Source organism: Myotis nattereri (assembly GCF_964212035.1).
Source record: "Myotis nattereri genome assembly, chromosome: 21".
In the NCBI taxonomy this organism is placed as follows: domain Eukaryota; kingdom Metazoa; phylum Chordata; class Mammalia; order Chiroptera; family Vespertilionidae; genus Myotis; species Myotis nattereri.
The window spans coordinates 13950244-13968443 of record NC_138097.1 but is presented as its reverse complement, the minus strand read 5'-3'; positions in this window follow the sequence as shown (position 1 = coordinate 13968443).

Below are 18200 nucleotides of genomic sequence, written 5' to 3'. Positions count from 1 at the left end.
GATAGTCATCTGTAGATGCCGAACGCCAAGGCCTGTGCTGGGCCATTGCAGGCCCTTAACAAAGGCTTGATGCCAAAACCGGTTTGGCTCAGTGGATAGAGCGTCGGCCTGCGGACTGAAAGGTCCCAGGTTCGATTCCGGTCAAGGGCATGTACCTGGGTTGCGGGCATATCCCCAGTAGGAGATGTGCAGGAGGCAGCTGATCGATGTTTCTCTCTCATCGATGTTTCTAACTCTCTCTCTCTCTCCCTTCCTCTCTGTAAAAAATCAATAAAATATATTTAAAACACACACACACACACAAAAAACACAAAAACAAAGGCTTGCTGAATGGAGGGATGAATGAATGGATGGCATTAACGGCGAATGAATGGATGGCTGAGCTGAGGGCCGGCATTAACGCATGGGCTCAGCCACATTTTGTGTCCATGTTTTGTTTGTATCCACATTCGTGAATGAGCTCATTATTTCTGCTCAGTCTACATCAGTGTTTGAAACAATTCCATTAAAGGGAAGAATCCTAAGTCTGACGTTTAGATAGACTTGGGCCAGCAGCCACTTGGTGGTGCGTAGCTTGGCATCAAGGCTTCGGAACTGCGCTCCCTCCAGTCTGGTGGAGACTTGGGTGGAATGAGATACCAGTTCTGAGTATACTTGTCACCTCTGTTCCTCATCGATTGGGAATTGTCATTTGGGCTGTCTCTCTTTGTAGACTCTTGTCCAGGGCTATGGCGTCCTTAGGTGCCTACGCCTGAAAGAAAAGGTAGCCCTTTTCTCAGGGCACGTGACTGGCGTGGCTTGATGAGAACTCCAGCTCTCATTGCCTCACCCTCGCTTTTTGGCCATCTTTGTGCAGCACCCATGTGTTTAAGCTTCCCCAGTGGGCCTGCCCGGCCTCCCACAAATCCTTGGGCCACCCCTCAATGACCCTCCATCCCTCCCTGCCTTCTGGGCTTCGGGAACCCTCTCCCTGATGTAGGGTGAACTGGAGAACCTCAGAGCTTGCTCCTCACAGGTTGTTGGGAATAGAAACCTGGTTCTTCCAATGCCCCAGTCCCCTCAGGCTCTGCCCACGTGGTATCACCTTTATCAACCCCAGTGACTCATCCAGACCAAGTCGAGGCATTTTCCTGAACACGCAGAGTTATGCTGCCAGCCACACAAAGTAGAAATGCCTGCAGCCAGGTTTGTAGATTCAAAGCAATGGCCTTTTTTGGGGGTAGTTTCCCTAGAGTTGTATATGAATAGCTCAATGGATTGAAAGACCTTCGCAGCTACTTGTGATCCTAATTACTTCTAAAAGGGAGAACTGGAATTGATACCCTGGCCTGTGGGCTCCAGGTCTCATTATTTTCCCATTTGCTGCCATGGCCCAGGATAGCCTGGGATGGTGCTCATCACACTTCTCCAGCTGAGAGTGCTGCCCTTGGCAGACAACGCTTCAGGGACATGGGGTGGGCTTTCAGGGCAGCCTGCTTCCTGTGGGGAAATGGTGAGAATGAGCCTTCACTGAGGGCAGACACCAGCCCCCTGTGGCCCTGCTCTTTCCAGGCCTCCACTGACACCACTGGGTGTGTGGTAGGAATTAGAAATGTATCCCTGCCCGGCCGGTGTGGCTCAGTGGCTGGGTGTTGACCTATGAACCAGGAGGTCATGGTTCAATTTCCTGGTCAGGGCACATGCCCGGGTTGCGTGTGGGCTTGATCCCCAGTGTGGGGTGTGCAGGAGGCAGCCAGTCAATGATTCTCTTTCATCATTGGTTTTCCTATCTCCCTCTCCCTTCCTCTCTGAAATCAATAACGATGAATTTTTTAGAAAGTATCGCTGAGTTTTTGTAGTACATAGGGAAAGGGCAGTGATACTCAAGCAGCAATAGGCCTGAAATCTTAATGGCCCAACAGCATTTATGGCTAAACATTGTCACAAGGAAACACTCATTTCAATAACGAACTGCAAAGAAGTGTGTCTATGGAATGTTGAGCCCAGAACACATTTGCAAAAGGAACTAGAGAAAGGAACAAAATGAAAAGCAAACACTCTTTCCAGTATTTCCAAGACTCTGATGTTTGGCACTGGTTGTCAAAGAAAAAAATAAGATGGAAGTACTTGGGACACATAATGAAAGCTTGTGAGCCAGAATGAAATTCCAGCTGCTTTTATTAAAAGATTTTATAGGAATCCGTAGGGACACTGTTGAGACCGTTTTAATTTTGGTTCTCCTCAAATGGCCTCGCATCATTCCCTGATTAGTGGATTTTTTGGACTGGGAGGAAATGACTTCTTATTGACTTGATACTTGGGGGATGACACTCTCAGAAGGACAGGACAAGGAATGAAGAGCTCCTTTTGTGAGTGACACAGAAAATCCTCCCAAAACTCACACTTAACAGATGCTCTTTGATGAGGATAACTCATTATAGTGGGGGACATACATTTGTAAGACCTTATCATGATGAGAAAGTTGTCTTATGTTTTGTGAATTTACAGATATAATTTTTAAAATATGTATTTTTATTGATTTCAGAGAGGAAGGGAACAGGAGAGAGAGAGAGAAATATCAATGATGAGAGAATCACTGATCGGCTGCCTCCTGCATGGCCCCCATTGGGGATCGAGCCCACAACCCGGGCATGTGCCCTGACCGGAAATCGAACCGTGACCTCCTGGCTCATGGTTTGACACTCAACCACTGAGCTATACCAGCTGGACTGCATATATAATTTTTAATTCATTTCTATTCTCCTCCTACAATTTTAATTCCCTTACCTCTTTTGTAATTAATACTAAGAGTTTTCCTTTGGGTGTTCCATGCAAAAGTGGATATTATCCATAATGAAAAGGAAAAGGGTTAGTTTGTGGATTCCAGAAAGCCATGAGTTTGGGATCTATAATTGATCTGTTTAGTTAGTTCACTAATTTGAATTAACTAACTGATTAAAATAGAGAATTTGCATAAAGAGCCTTGAATACAGCTTGGCATGTACTAAGCATTGAAATAGTCATGCTCTTCTCTCTTTGCTACATTACAGTGCTCATGCTAACTATCATTGCCAACTTATTCTTCAACATAACACTTTGAGAACATCAGAGGCAACCAGATGAGCTTTTGATGAAATTAATATATTACCTCATTTATTTATTCAGTAACACTTATTAATTCCAGACATAGTGAGCCAAAGTAGAATGCCTTACTTGCTATAATAATTTCTTTAGTCCTGAGACTTAAGTTCTTTGGATTTTAAGTAAAAAAAAAAAGTCTAGATTTCTGAACATACAGGGCCTATCTCTGAGAGTCAACTGATTCAAAACACATGGAGGGGAAAAAACTAACATACGATTCTGTTGTCAGTTGACTGATATGATTTATTTCTACGTTTGGTGGATGTGTATTTATGTACGATGCAAGGTTCTTATCCCAGAAGGAAAGGTTTGCTGGCTTAGCTTTGAATTTACTACATCGATAAGAGGTAGAGTGAAGATATATTTTTTGTGTGTGTTTTTTATTTAGGCTTGATTTATATTTATTGACTTGATGTACTTATTAGTAAAACCTTTCTTACTTTCAGAAGTGTTCCAGGAGCTGCAGAAAGTGTTTGGGGGACGTATTACATGGGCTTCCCTCAGACACAGTGGTTTTGTGGCTCCTTTTGAAAGATTCTGGAAAATGCTCTTCTTGACCATTTCCTTTTCACGCCCTGGGATTCCTTGTGAGGCCTTGGGAACAGCAGAGCCCAGCTGTCGGAGGGTTTGTTATGATGAATGGAAATGAATGGGCGATTGAGGCCAGAAGGAACCAGATAGTGAATGTCCACTTTCTCAGGGGGCACCAGTGCGAACAGTCCCATTGCTAACCTAGTGAAAAATCAGCCTTAGGATAAAGGACTTCCCATTTCCAACCTGTTAAGAGAATACAGTTGTGCAAAGATGGGTGAGACGATGCTTTGAGCAATCCTTGATGAGGCTGGTACGAGAAATAAAACCATTCGTCTCTCCCATTCGACTGGCTCTTGTATCCAACAGCTATGTAATCATCTTAAACCAGAACGGCCTGAATGGCTAAGGACAGAAACTCCCGAGGCTTATGTTTCCGTCACCCACAGCTGCTCATCAATAAGAAAGAAGCAACTGTTCCAACAAGCACTTTCTCATGACAATACAGGGCATTCAGGCATAACCGGGGGAAAAAAAAAAAAGGAATCCGTCCATGGATTTGTGCGCACTTGTGCGATGAATTTGGCTCAGCGCTTCGCTTGATCAAAACCAGGAGTGCCAGAAGCTTATTGTTGTTAGACTACGTTAACCCGGAGCCCAGCTCGTTTCCACCCACCCGACTGTTTACCATTAAGATCCTTGGTGGTCTTAATGCCCGGTGTCTGTTCTGCCGCCTGTTGAATTTGCCATGTGCCGCGTTGATAATTCAACTGGTGATCAACAGAGTGTAAGCCAGTGATGGCGAACCTTTTGAGCTCGGCGTGTCAGCATTTTGAAAAACCCTGGTGCCGCGTCACATATAGAAATTTTTTGATATTTGCAACCATAGTAAAACAAAGACTTACATTTTTGATATTTATTTTATATATTTAAATGCCATTTAACAAAGAAAAATCAACCAAAAAAATGAGTTCGCGTGTCACCTCTGACACACGTGTCATAGGTTCACCATCACTGGTCTAAGCCACAGAAGGCTTACTGGGGAGAAAGTGTGGTCAGTTGGAGGGAACCCTGGCTGAGGAATCTGGCCATGTTCCCTTTGGGATCTTGGGAAACCTGGCTTCCTTTTCTCACCTGTAAACAGGACTTACCTGGCTCCCAGAAGCTCTGTGATCTAAAATACTGGTGATTCTCTCTGTACACCCTGTACCTCCTCACGCGCCCAGCGCCTCCTGGACTCTCCACCTGCCACTTGTTACGCAAAACGTAACAATACTGTGAGGTGCTGCCGCATGCCAGCTTTGCCCCGGGACAGTTCCTGTTCTCCCAGGTTCTGGGAAGGAAGTCATGTCTGCCTCCCCTGAGCCCATTCACATGTTCTCTCTGTTCTTTCCTGGTAACATCCGTGTGACTGACCACTGCCTCCATTCTGTTACCATCTCAGGAGCACGTAAGGTGTGCCTGTGGACTGGCTCCGCTGCAGCTCAATCGGCCTGGGAGCCAGAGGCAGGAACGGGCAAGTTTTACCTGCTTCCCTTCCGTGTTCATCAGCCCTCCACTCCCCGCCTCAGTGCTGCCAGGACCCTGGCTTCTAATTCCTTCATCTCCTCTTGCACCCGCTGCACCTCTCCAGCCTCCGGCCAGTGGATGCGTTGCCAGGCCCTCCCCTTCCTTCACGGCTAGTCTGTCTTCTTCTGAGTTTCCCCAGGTCTCCCGCTAACAATTGTCTACAATGCATTTGCGGTCTCTCTCAAAGATCTTTCTGGAATCTGACCAGCTTGCCTCTGCTTAAAATCGGTCAAGGATCCTTGATTTCAAGTCTTTAAAGGGCAGGCTTCACAGGGCGACCTGTGCAGAGCCCAGCGCCCCATGTTTGGGTTAATGCTCTTGTGGTCCCTATCTTGGACTTCTTAATGATTTTTAACCTAGGGGACCTAACATTTTATTTTACTTTTAAAATGTATTTTTATTGATTTCAGAGAGGAAGGGAGAGGGAGAGAGAGATAGAAACATCCATGATGAGAATCACTGATTGGCTGCCTCCTGCAGGCCCCTTACTGGAGATGGAGCCCGCAACCCGGGCATGTGCCTTCACCAGGAATTGAACCTGGGACCTCTTGGTCCATAGGACGATGCTTAATCCACTGAGCCACACCAGCTGGGCCTAAAATGTTATTTTGCACTGGACCCTGCAGATTATGCGGCTGGTCCTGTCTTTGGTGTAGAATCCAAGTCCTGTAAAGAGCCTTCATAGCCACCTCCCTGATAGAACATGCTGGTCACTGCCCGTGACCCTCAACCCTCGCTTTTCTGCTTCTCCCCTGCAGGCTCCCCCAACTGTTTGGTCTAGTTGGTGTCATGTAAGCAACAATTCACCCCCTGCCTGATGTGTGCTAGAGCCTGCAGTCGGGTACTGGGAATACACAGGTGAGGGAACTGGCCTGGGCTCAGAAAATACCAGCTACACACAGATAATGACACAGAAGTGTGTGGGCATGTAATGTAGGACACATGAATATTGCCTAAGCCAGCCACACACACACACACACACACACACACACACACACACACACACACGACTTCTATTTGATTTTACCAAAAGAGAATTGTATTTTACTTATTATCCTGAACTGGTACCTATTTTTTTGTAATTTTTCTCTATTTATGTAAGGGTTTTCTCATTGTTCGCTTTAAAAAAAAAGCCACATTATATATTCTTTTTCTTGCTTTTCTCGCTTAGTAATTTCTGTGTAGGTCTCTCCTAAATCAAGGATGAAAACAAAGTCTGGATTATTTTAATAACCCCCTTTTAATCATTTCTTTGTTTCTATCATTAGCTTCAAGTTCATTTCCATTCCACTGCTTTGTAAAGGAATATTGAATAGTAGCTGCTTTCCAACTCGAGTCACTTGCTTATTAAAATTAGATATTCAGTTCTACCCTCAGATTTATTTTTTTCAATTAGGCAAACTAGCATATTATTTGGAAATTTTGTTGTAAATGCTGGCCTTCCCTTGCAATTTTGTTCTTGAAACATCTGTGTATGGAGGAAACAAGTAAGTCATAAAATAATTCCACAAATAATATTCAGATGAAAACTGCCAGCTCAGCCTCATTCTACAGCCACGTTGCACAAATTCTGTTTAATTAATCTCAGTTGTGTTTTGTGTCCTTTCTCCGGTCCCTTTCCTCTTCCCAGAGAACATTGGGGTTTTTTATAGCGTTCCCTTTCCTCCCTCCATGTAGCCATAGGTCACTGCCGACGCCATGCTTCTCTCTGCGACTCCACCAAGACTCCCCCACGCAGGTGCCAGCTGCCTTTGCCTTCCTTCCTCAGCCAGGGGGGCAGTTAGCAAGTCGAGCCTGCCTTTTCCCCCCAGATGTGCAAAGGTGGGCAGTTTTTATTGAATTTGAATTCTGGAATCACTAGTTATTTTTTCCTAGTCTGGGTTGTCTGGGGTAGGACCGAATTGTGATTGGGAGCCTGGGGACATGGCAGGGAGCAGGACCAATCAGAGAGCAGAATCTCTCTGTACGTTTAACTCACCTTCTTCCTGTTATGTATTTAGTTATGTATTTGCTCCTTGAAGGCGGGACAAAGCAGAAGGAATCCCATCCAGACTCGCTGTGCATCCCATAGAACCTTCTGCAATAACGTAGATGTTTTTTCTCTGCCATCCTCCGTGGCTTAGCCACGTATTGAGTTTGTGAAATTGGCCAGCGTGACTGAGGCATAGAGTTTTTTTTTTTTTTTTTTTTTTAAATTAAATAATTTTATTATATTAAAAGGAAAAAAATGTTACAACTATAGGTTGAAATTACAGGACAAGATACATAATAAAGATGAGCAAATATTGTACCATATAAATGTGTAGCTCAAATTTCATGTATTCTAGCAGTGGGGAGCTCTCACTGGTCACCTGACCAACCCAAATATGCAGTTCTATTTTTCAAAGGCAAGCCTTTGCATAAAAGAACAGTTATGTCAATGTGCTTAGTATTTTCTATGTATTTCTAAACTTTATTATTAGTAGTATTAAAATAAATGTACATGGCAAAGGAAAAACAGAATCAAAATACCACCAAAGGATTTAGCAATAACATTTTTTCTCTCTCTCCCAAGGATAACCATTGAATAAGGTGATTTGTATTTTCTTCTTTACACTTTACAGTTTTCTGTAATTTATAGACTTTTAGTAATGCACATGTATAGCCTTATAATGGAAATGAAAGCCAATAAAGAATAATTTTAAAGAAGAACCAAATTTTCCGCCATTCCCTGCTATTTATAAAAGCTAAATTATTTGACTTAGGCCCTATGTACTCTGGCCCCAAACTGCTTTCCGGGCTTATTATACACAAAGAGTTTTAAATAATATTCCATTTAAATTTAAGTTGGAATAGCCCCATGTGACTGCCGTATTGGACTGTCTTGACCAGGGGTCCTCAAACTTTTTAAACAGGGGCCAGTTCACTGTCCCTCAGACCCTTGGAGGGCCGGACTATAGTTTAAAAAAAAACTATGAACAAATTCCTATGCACACTGCACATATCTTATTTTGAAGTAAAAAAACAAAACGGGAACAGATACAATATTTGTATTTGCATGTGGCCCGTGGGCCGTAGTTTGAGGACCCCTGGTCTTGACTGTGAACTAGGCTGTTGGGCATGTGGACAGAACACCACCAACACCACGGAAGTGAGTGATTGAATGTGGGAGTGAAGGAAAGTCAAAGTCATGGCAGGTATTAACGCTGCATTTTTCATACTCAACATACACTCCCACCCGCCCACAAGCACACACCTGGCAGGGTTGGGTTGGCTTCAGTGTAGGAGGAGGCCGTCGGTAGCCTCCGGAATTGGTGAGGTGTCTTAGCTGGCACTGAGGGAGGCCAGGTGAACAGGGCCGGCTCGTTCTCAGCCTCGCTTCACCCTTGCACAGGGTCCTGCCTTCCTCTGGGCGCAGGGGAGCCATCATGAGGCCAAGGATGTTGGCGTGGTCCCCTGAGTCACCAGGAAGCAGCAAATCCTCGCTGGGCGAGTGCCCTGCACTGGGAGGATATCCTGAACATGCTGTGACCTGAACAAGCGCATGTTTATCTTGTAACATAAAAGCCCTCTGTTGGCCGCACAGCCTTGCTAAGCCAGAGCAATCCTGAAGCCTGACTCAGAAGGTGGTAGGTAAAGACACACGCTTACCCTCTCCGCTCCTGCAGCCCACGCTGACTGCACATGCCCGGGCTGGGGCTGCCTTTGCTGTAACAAGGGGTAGGTTCCCAATGCCACATTCATCCGTGTCTGTCTGTGTCACCCTGGATGACACAGGAGGTCCCAACCCCGTTGGCTCAGTTCTCCATTTAGAACCGGACGGGAAAGGCCTGGCGTGGGAAGTTGCACATCACTTTCCAAAGTGTGTGAGCAGGACGGCGTCGGCTTGTACCTGCAGACCTGCAGGTACAGGTGGGCTCTCAGCAGAGATGCCAGTCTCCAGGCTACGGAGCGAGAAAGGCCTCCTGACCCTCCTAAATGCAACACCAGCTTTTCAGCAGCCTTACGCACATCTGCGTGCCCTCGGCTGCCGGCTCACTGTTGGGACTCAGTGTTGTTCCTGGGGAATCGGCCTTTTCCATGGCTGGGCTGTGCTACTCAAGGGACCTTTATGTATTCCGTCAGCAGGGACAGAAAATTCCAGCAGATGAAGCATGTCATATTTTTGATTTTAATAATGTTGTGGAATAAAGTAGTTGCTTATGCACTTTTATTCCACTGAATTTCTGTACCTTTTCAGATGTCTCCGGCTCCTTGCACTGTGGCCCTGAAATGAAGCCATAGATCGGTCTATGGGGATTGGATGTACTGGGAGAATAGCATTCTGCAAAGACAGAAAAATAATAGATTGATATAAATATATTGGGGCCAATTGCTTATCTACTTGAAAAAATACCTCATATCACACACAAAAATTATCTATATTTCAATACAATCTTTACAAAAGTGTGTACAGTTTTAGAAAAACAGGGTGACATTTCGGCATGTTCAGCATCTGCTGTCATGGGGTCACTGCAAGGCCAGGAGGACATCTGTGCTGAGGCCACTTCACTCATGACAGGCACCTCGGTCCCCATGAGACGGAGCCTTCTCCCATTCAGTGGCTCGGAGGCCACTGATTGCAGCAGCAGGACCATGTGGGCATTACACACACAGGTGATTCAGTATACACCTGGGCCATGAAGCCAGAGGAAGAAAGAGCAGGCTTGCTCTTGACCACGTCTATCCTCAATTTAATAATTTCATACGAAACTCAGGTCCTTGTCCTCATAACCTCATCCTTTGTCTGGCCTGATTCCCAGACTTCCTCTGAGGTAGAACCAGCCCTAGGTGAGGTGGCTGTGTGATTCAATGCTGTTTCTTCCATTTCCATGCCGGTCCTGGCCTTCACTTCATTGTCAGAAGGCGAGGAGACTACTGTCTGGGCCACTGAGAAACGTGACCACGGTCCCATTGTGTTCTGGGCATGCGTCCTCCCCCCGTGGTTGCAATTATGCAAATCACCCCTGTCCCTCAGCTTCGTCTGTTACTTTAATCTGTACTTACGTCTACATTTTATTTCTGTTAACAAACCTTGACACATGTACCCCTTTCCACGGATGCCCCCCGCAGCCCAAGCCAGCCAACTCAATACTAGATGTTTGCGTTGTGACTAGAACTTCTGCCTCACATTCAGAACAGATGGCCAGACCTAGGTGAGTTGGCTGAGGAGAGCAACAAGGAGAAGGTTCTGGGAAGCTGTCGGCTTCCCCCTTCAGCCAGGCCTGTTTCTCTCCTCACAACCCTCCCCTTCGAAGGGAAGAACTGAAAAAAGCAAGTGGAGAAAGGACATCTTTTTTTTTAAAAATATATTTTATTGATTTTTTACAGAGAGGAAGGGAGAGAGATAGTTAGAAATATCGATGAGAGAGAAACATCGATTAGCTGCCTCCTGCACATCTCCTACTGGGGATGTGCCCGCAACCCAGGTACATGCCCTTGACCGGAATCAAACTCGGGACCTTTCAGTCCGCAGGCCGACGCTCTATCCACTGAGCCAAACCGGTTTCGGCGAGAAAGGACATCTTACAGGCAGAGTGATTTATGGGATTCCCGGATCACAGGCATCAGTGCTGCGTCCAACTTCCACATTTTCATTTGAGTCGAGGTAGAAACTTAAGTGGCCTTCCCAGTATCATATACCTAGACATGAAACTCAAGTGAAATCAACAAGCTCACTTCCAGAAAATTCCAACGTGATGTCTGCAGCAACCTCTGGAACACACACGATAAGTCTCTAAACCGGAGTTTGGGAAGGCGTCAGGGCATTGTGCTTCTTTGCATACCATTCTTTATGCCAAATAATAAAATGAATGTATGCAAAAGAAGAGCACCATTTTAATTTTATAGCCTGACTTATAGTGATCTAATCATTTTGATGAAATCGTCACTTAATATTCATGACAACTTCATGAAGTCTGAATAAATCATTCTGCTTTTGAAATTTAATTATCACAGGGTGATTGGCTTTCACACAAACAGCGTTAACTGGTGAAAGAAGGGCTCGGATATGAGTCAGATCTCCCCGAGGGTAGCCATGACCAGAGCCCAAGCAGAAGAGGCACCTCTCATTCATAACAACGATGTATCACCTACTGTTTCCAGAAAAATCAAGTCACTGAGCAGCAGCCCTCCCTCTCGGTGTGACCCGTTACTACGGAGACCACAGGGGATCATGACACAGCATGTACTCTTCAACAGTTATAGCTTCAGATGTCGAAAATGACAACAGAAGCCAAAAATGAAGTCATACTATAGTAGTAATTTTTAAAAATAAGAGTCCCCAGTTCTGGCATTTTTATTTACAATAATTAAATTTGAATGCGCCCCAAATTAGTTCAACCAAAATTAGAGAATGGAAGATCCATTTGAGAAGGAAAATATAAATAAGCAGAAATTATTTACCATCTAATTGTAAGCAATTGATAAGGTGTCGGAGTATATTGAAGGCTCCTTACCCAGCATCCGAGTTCCCCCCTCCCCCCCTTGGGACATTCCTATAATCTATCTTCCCATGCAGGAGGGATTCAATTTCACACATATTTTTGCCCATGATGTTTCCAGGATAGTGCCAACCAGTCTGTCAGAAACAGAAAGAAAGACACGCTTCTTTTGCTGGAATGTTATAGGTTGTTCCTCGCACAAGTTAAATTCCTGCAAAATTGGAAACTTAAGGGTGATTTGTTGTGGTTTATAGTTTTATGGACGGGGAGCCAGAAGAGATGCTGGGTGCCCGCGGGCTGCGCAGTTTTATGTTGTAGTATGTTGTCGTAGGGGATGGAATGAAGACTCCAAGGGATTAACGGAGATAGCCTGGATTTGCCTGGCAATTTTCTTGAGAAACAATAATATTTTGGGGCAGAACTGAGTCTAAAACACATTAGTACAGGTTCAGGTCACGTGCTTTTCCTGCTGTACCTCACTGCCTCCAGTTCCAGGTCTTAGTTCTCCTCTCCTGGTCTGCTGTGATATCCAGACAAGTTCACCTCCGTCTGCCTCTCTCTCCTGATCCAGGAATTCTGATATGACTTCTGTTTTTAATAATGTCATTGAAGAGCCCTGGTCAGTTTGGCTCAGTGGAAAGAGCCTTAGGACTGAAGGGTTCCAGGTTTGATTCTGGTCAAGGGCATGTACCTTGGTTGCAGGCTCAATTCCTGGCCCTAGTTGAGGCGTGTGCAAAGGCAGCCAGTCGATGAGACACATGGATGTGTCTCTCTCTCTGTGTCTCTCTCCTTTCCACTCTCTCTAAAAATCAATGGCAAAATATCCTCAGGTTAGGATTAACCCCCCTGCCCCCCAAAAAAGAATGTCACTGAAGAAAATTTTTCTTCCAAAATCATATTTTGTGCGCTGACTTTTAAAATGGCTTTTCTCCTTTAGCTTATTTTGCTAATCATTATTGCTTATGGGGACAGATTGGCAATCGCTCCTGAAATTAATTACTGACCAATGATGAATTTTCCCTTTCCCAGACCACATATTAGATGACATGGTAGTTTCATATTTCTAGTCTGTGTCCACACAGGAGAACCTCACCACCATTGCCAGAATCTGCATAATACAGGTCAGCTGGATTGCTTCGGCATCACCATTCATTTCTAAATAATAGCAGCAAGTATTAGCTGCTGATCATACCGTGATATTGATCATCTCCTTAAAGAAGGTACTGATGCTAATTTCATTATGAAGGTGCTATGTCTGAAAGCAGTTAAGTGCATTCCTAAGGTCCCAGGCTGAGTGGTGGAACCAGGGTTTGCAGCAGGATTTACTCACTGCGTGTGATCTCATTGACTGCCTCTGACGTGAGCTCACGGGATCACAGTAAGAGTGAGAGAGGCCTGGGACCTGAATCTGATTCTGTAATGCGGTTCCTCCCCACCAAGCGGTCATTTGATTTCTGAACATCTTGGTCATACTTTACAGTCTCATGTTTAGTTTCCTTTTTTAAATTTAATTTTGTATTTTAATATACTTTTTATTGTTGATAGTATTACAAATATCTCCCCTTTTTTCCTCCGTTACCCCTCTCCTCCCAGCCCCTACCCAGTCCACCCCCATGTCTTCATTACCCTATTGTCCATGCCCATGGGCTATGGCTAAAAGTATTATTTTCATGTTTTTAAAATATTTTCAGTTCCGATTATTTTTTGAGAGTGACCAAGCACACATCTTATATTCTGTGTCTGATAACTGTAACATCTTAAGTTGTTCCTTGCGCTGCTCTTTTTGTTTTTACAGATTCTTATTTACTTTCTGCTGGCGCCTTCTCCTCCAGAGAGTAATTATATTTTGTTGTAGATACACGACCAGCAACAGCTGAGGACAGCGTGAGTGTAAATGCTTGGCTGGAGGTGTCGTGGACACGTACGGTGTGGCTCTGCCCTCAACTTCTCGTAAAGCCTGGCTCAGGTTTACAAATCCACAGGGGAATGTTTTCCTCCCTCTACCCAACTCCAAGAGAGAGTTGGGCAACTCTTTTGCTCTCCTGTTTGCTCTGTGACTGTTCCCTCGTTCTCCAGAACTCGGGGGACTCGGCCTGTGGGGTCCTGGCCGTGGCAGGCACTTCTTGAATGTCATCCTGGGGAAAAACCCATGCCCGTGCTAGTCTCCATGCTGCATGGACGCATGGAAATAAAACCAGGCTTCATCAAGATAGATGAACCCAGGATAAGCACTACACTCAGAGGGTGCTTGCCTTTTGGTTTCAGACTTTTACTACATACTTGGTTTTGAAGAATTTTTTTTTTACCTTCTTGAAAATAAAGGGATTTATTTGAAATTGAAGTGTGTGTGTGTGTGTGTGTGTGTGTGTGTGTGTGTGTGTTATTTTTCCACAATGGGTTTTGTTTATTTTTCTAAATGTGTTTTTATTGATTTTTAGATAGAGAGGAAGGAAGAGGGGGAGAGAGAGAGAAACATCAATGATGAGAGAGAAGCATCCATCGGCTGCCTCCTGCAAGCCCCACACTGGGGATCAAACCCACAACCTGGGCTTGTGCCCTGACCAGGAATTGAGCCCAAGACCTTTTAGTTTTGTTCCTCACTTTATTTGTTCCTCCTTTAGTTTGATTGATATCTGAAGGCTTTGATAAAAATGCATAATCAGGCTGCTTTTGAGATTTTCTTTTTATTTCTGATTTGAAAATTTTTGCTACCAAGTTTCTAAGTGCTTTTTTTTTTTAGTTTTTAGTTTTTAACATTTTTCTTCATTTGTTTTGCAGTTTTTTGAATTTATGGCTTGATGTCTGATGTCTGCTTTGGAAACTTCTTAGCTGTTGTCTCTTCAAATACTGCCTCACTATCCTCCATCTTTCTGGTTCTTTAATTACACGTACATCAGAACTTTTCATTGTCTCATATATTTTAATACTCCTTTCTGAATCTCCCCATCTACTTTCTCTGTGCTTCAGGCTAATTTATCTACTGCTTTATCTTTCCACTTACTGGGATTCCAAACCTGAGCAAAGCCAAGCTGGAAGCCGAAATGGCCATGAAAACATAACTTTGAAAACCTGACCTGGCAATTTATGGACTAACAATGGCATAAGTTTGTTGGTGAGGAACCAAGCTAGCACCACCTCTTATATCCAGATTCACTAACTTCCCCCCTTTGGCTAGTGGGTCTAGAGCAGCGGTTCTCAACCTGTGGGTCGCGACCCCCTTGGGGGTCGAACAACCCTTTCACAGGGATCGCCTAAGACCATCGGAAAACACATATATAATTACATATTGTTTTTGTGATTAATCACTATGCTTTAATTATGTTCAATTTGCAACAATGAAAATATATCCTGCATATCAGATATTTACATGACGATTCATAACAGTAGCAAAATGACAGTTATGGAGTAGCAACGAAAATGATTTTATGGTTGGGGGTCACCACAACATGAGGAACTGTATGAAAGGGTCGCGGCATTAGGAAGGTTGAGAACCACTGCCGGAAGCGCCAATTATATATGTTAGTGTGACAGTACAGTCATGTAAGTGCGCTAACTGCGTACGATAAAGCTTTGGGACAATCTCACCATTTGTATGCCATAAACGCCTATAGATGCCAGCAGTGGAGCTTTTTTTAAATTAAATTCAAAATATCATGGCAGTTAACTGGTTAAGAAGTTTCCCTGCGACAGGATTCAGGATGCTCTCATTCAGTGCACATTTGCACATATCTGAGCGACTAGTTCATCTTTTGACTCAATTTCTGGTGAAGGTCCACCTCCATGTTCCTCAGTGGCCTGTGATCCAGGTGTGACCGACCCTCCCAGCTGAGGGATTAAAAGCACATTCGCGTTGGCCTTTTTGCTTGTTTGTTTCTTACGCGTGTTAATGGTTTTGCCACAGGCGTGATGGAGGCCATCTTTCTCAGCCCCAAACTGGCTGCTGTGTGAGTCCTGCAATATGAATAATTGGGCTTCGGCATGCGTGCCGTCTGGTCATGGTTCATTTCAGAGTCTGCCCATGGAAGACCCTCCGCCTTGGCGTGGCACCTCACTCTCTTCTCATGAATTCTTAGACACTTGTTTCAGAGGAGACTAAACTTCCAGGGGCGAGGGCAGACCCCCAGGCAGATGGCTGAAGAATGATGGCGTTAGACGACAGACCAACCTACATTCCAGGCAGAGAGCGATGGCTGGGCTGGTGTGTGAAGGTGGTGAGATACTTAGGAAATGAATTATGTCAAATCCCTGATTTTAACCAGCTGTTCCCCATCCCCAGATGGACAGAAAGCATTCAATTCCCCCTTGTCTTCTGTGACAAACAATACATTATTATAAATTAACATTTATTCAGAAATGTGCACAACAGCTGCAGGTCGGGTGCAATAATGTGATAAGCATATGAAAAAAAAAAATGCCTGATGTGAATGAAGCCTTCGGAAACAGAGGGAAAAGTACAGGCAATTACTTCGGCTGTGTCTTGCGAGCGGCTTGGTTGTTTTGTCTCCTGTCCCTTTTCAAAATACGATGCTAAATCCTTCTGTCTGTAGGGGGATTTTTGCTGTTCCTGTGAGCTTATAATCTTTCTCCTCAAGACATTTTATTCTGTTTTGGAGAGCAAAGTTTGCAGCAAGCCATAAGGGAGAAACTCACAGAGTTTGTCTCTTCTTTTCATGAGCCACAATCTTTTCTTCGGTTAATTCCCAAACGCCTTTGCTATTTGTTCTTGAATAACCGGTCACGTGAACAAATGAGTTAAAGCAAGTTTTCTTGCTCTTGGGAAAACAAACTCATCTATTGTGCTATGAATTTAATGTCATTCTTTCTTTTTTTTCTTCCATTTAAAAAAGACGACCTTCTGAGATGAGATCTTGTTGGGAAGAAACTGAAAGTCTAATTTGTATCTGAAATTTGCATGAACTACAGAGAGAATGGAGTTTTGTTTTTTTTTTTTTTTGAGCTCACTTCCCTCTTGGATCTAAGTGGGATAAATGGGCGTGGTTTAGAAAGCCAGGGATACTCGATGACCTTCAGATGGACTGTGTGGCTTTCCCAAGGCAATCGCCCTGGCGAGATGGGACCCGTGGATTCTGTATTCCATGGATTCTCATCCAAGGTCATTGTCTGCTTCCTTTTGCTCTTCATGTTAATCCTAGAGAAGCTACAAATGCGAACCCCAAGTCATACAGTGGCTCTGAAAGAGGTCACCCTGCCCATTTTGTTTATAAAATACATAGATTCCTCTCCTCACTCTAGGCCTAGGTCGAGGGAGACAATTTCTCTAGGGGAGAGATTTTAACCTACCCATTGAGAATCAGACGGGTATATGCAAGCTCTTCCCTCGCCCCTAAACACATCAAAAATTTCGCAGACGACATACAGGAGTTAGGAGTCATCCTGAAGACATTTCATGTACACGAACAAAGAATTTTTGCTTTTCAGGCACGTGGCGGAAGTCTCAAAGCCCAGGCTTTGGAGCTAGAGAGACACGGTTTTGAAACTCAGTTCTGCTACTTAATAACTGTGGGAATTTAGACCAAATACTGAAAATCATAATGCATCAGTTTCCCCATCTATAAAATGAATATTATAGTACGCATCGAATGCATTAGTTATGGTGGATATGGAAGTGCCATATAAACCATGAGAAAGGAAAACAGGAAAATCACAGCTTGTAATCCTGTCCTGTAACTCACCAAACAGATAAAATGTCTCACACGATGCCACACAGCGAAACTGTCAAAACTCAAGTTGTTCAAGTACCAGCTCCTTCTGACCTGCATGTTCTGAGATTGGACCCTGAAAACCCGTTTTCCCAGTAACTCTGCATGGTCCCAGGTGTTTCAGAGATAAGACCGCTGAGGATTCCAGCAAATCACCCAGTTTTTAAGTCCTGATCAGCCCCTGCCCAGGTCTTGATAAGTGTCCTAGCCCTAGCCGGTTTGGCTCAGTGGATAGAGCGTTGGCCTGAGGACTGAAAGGTTCCAGGTTCGATTCCCGGTCAGGGCACTTGCCTGGTTTGTGGGTTCAATCCCCAGTAGGGGCCGTGCAGGAGGCAGCTGATCCATGATTCTCTCTCATCATTGATGTTTCTATCTCTCTCTCCCTCTCCCTTCCTCTCTGAAATCAATTAAAAAAAAGATATATATTTAAAAAAACCAGCCTATAACTTCCCTTCTACATTCCCATTCTGAGACACTTCTGGAACTGTTGGATCAATAGGTTTCTCTAGTGGTCTTTGTTTCTGGGCTTCAATGACTACTAGGCACCCTTTGAGGGAAGAAATTGTTTTGCCCTTTTTTTTTTCTCTTTTATGCAGTATCCTTCTAAGCCCAGCTTTAATTTGGGGAAAAGAAGTGTTTCCCCAAAGTATGTTGAGTTTGTTTGCTATTCTCACTGTTGTGGTCACCTCTGGATGAGAAGGAAAGAACAGAACAAGACTATGGGGCTATTTAAAAGTGGGTTATAGCCCGGCTGGCGTGGCTCAGTGGTTGAGTGTCAACCAATAAACCAAGAGGTCAT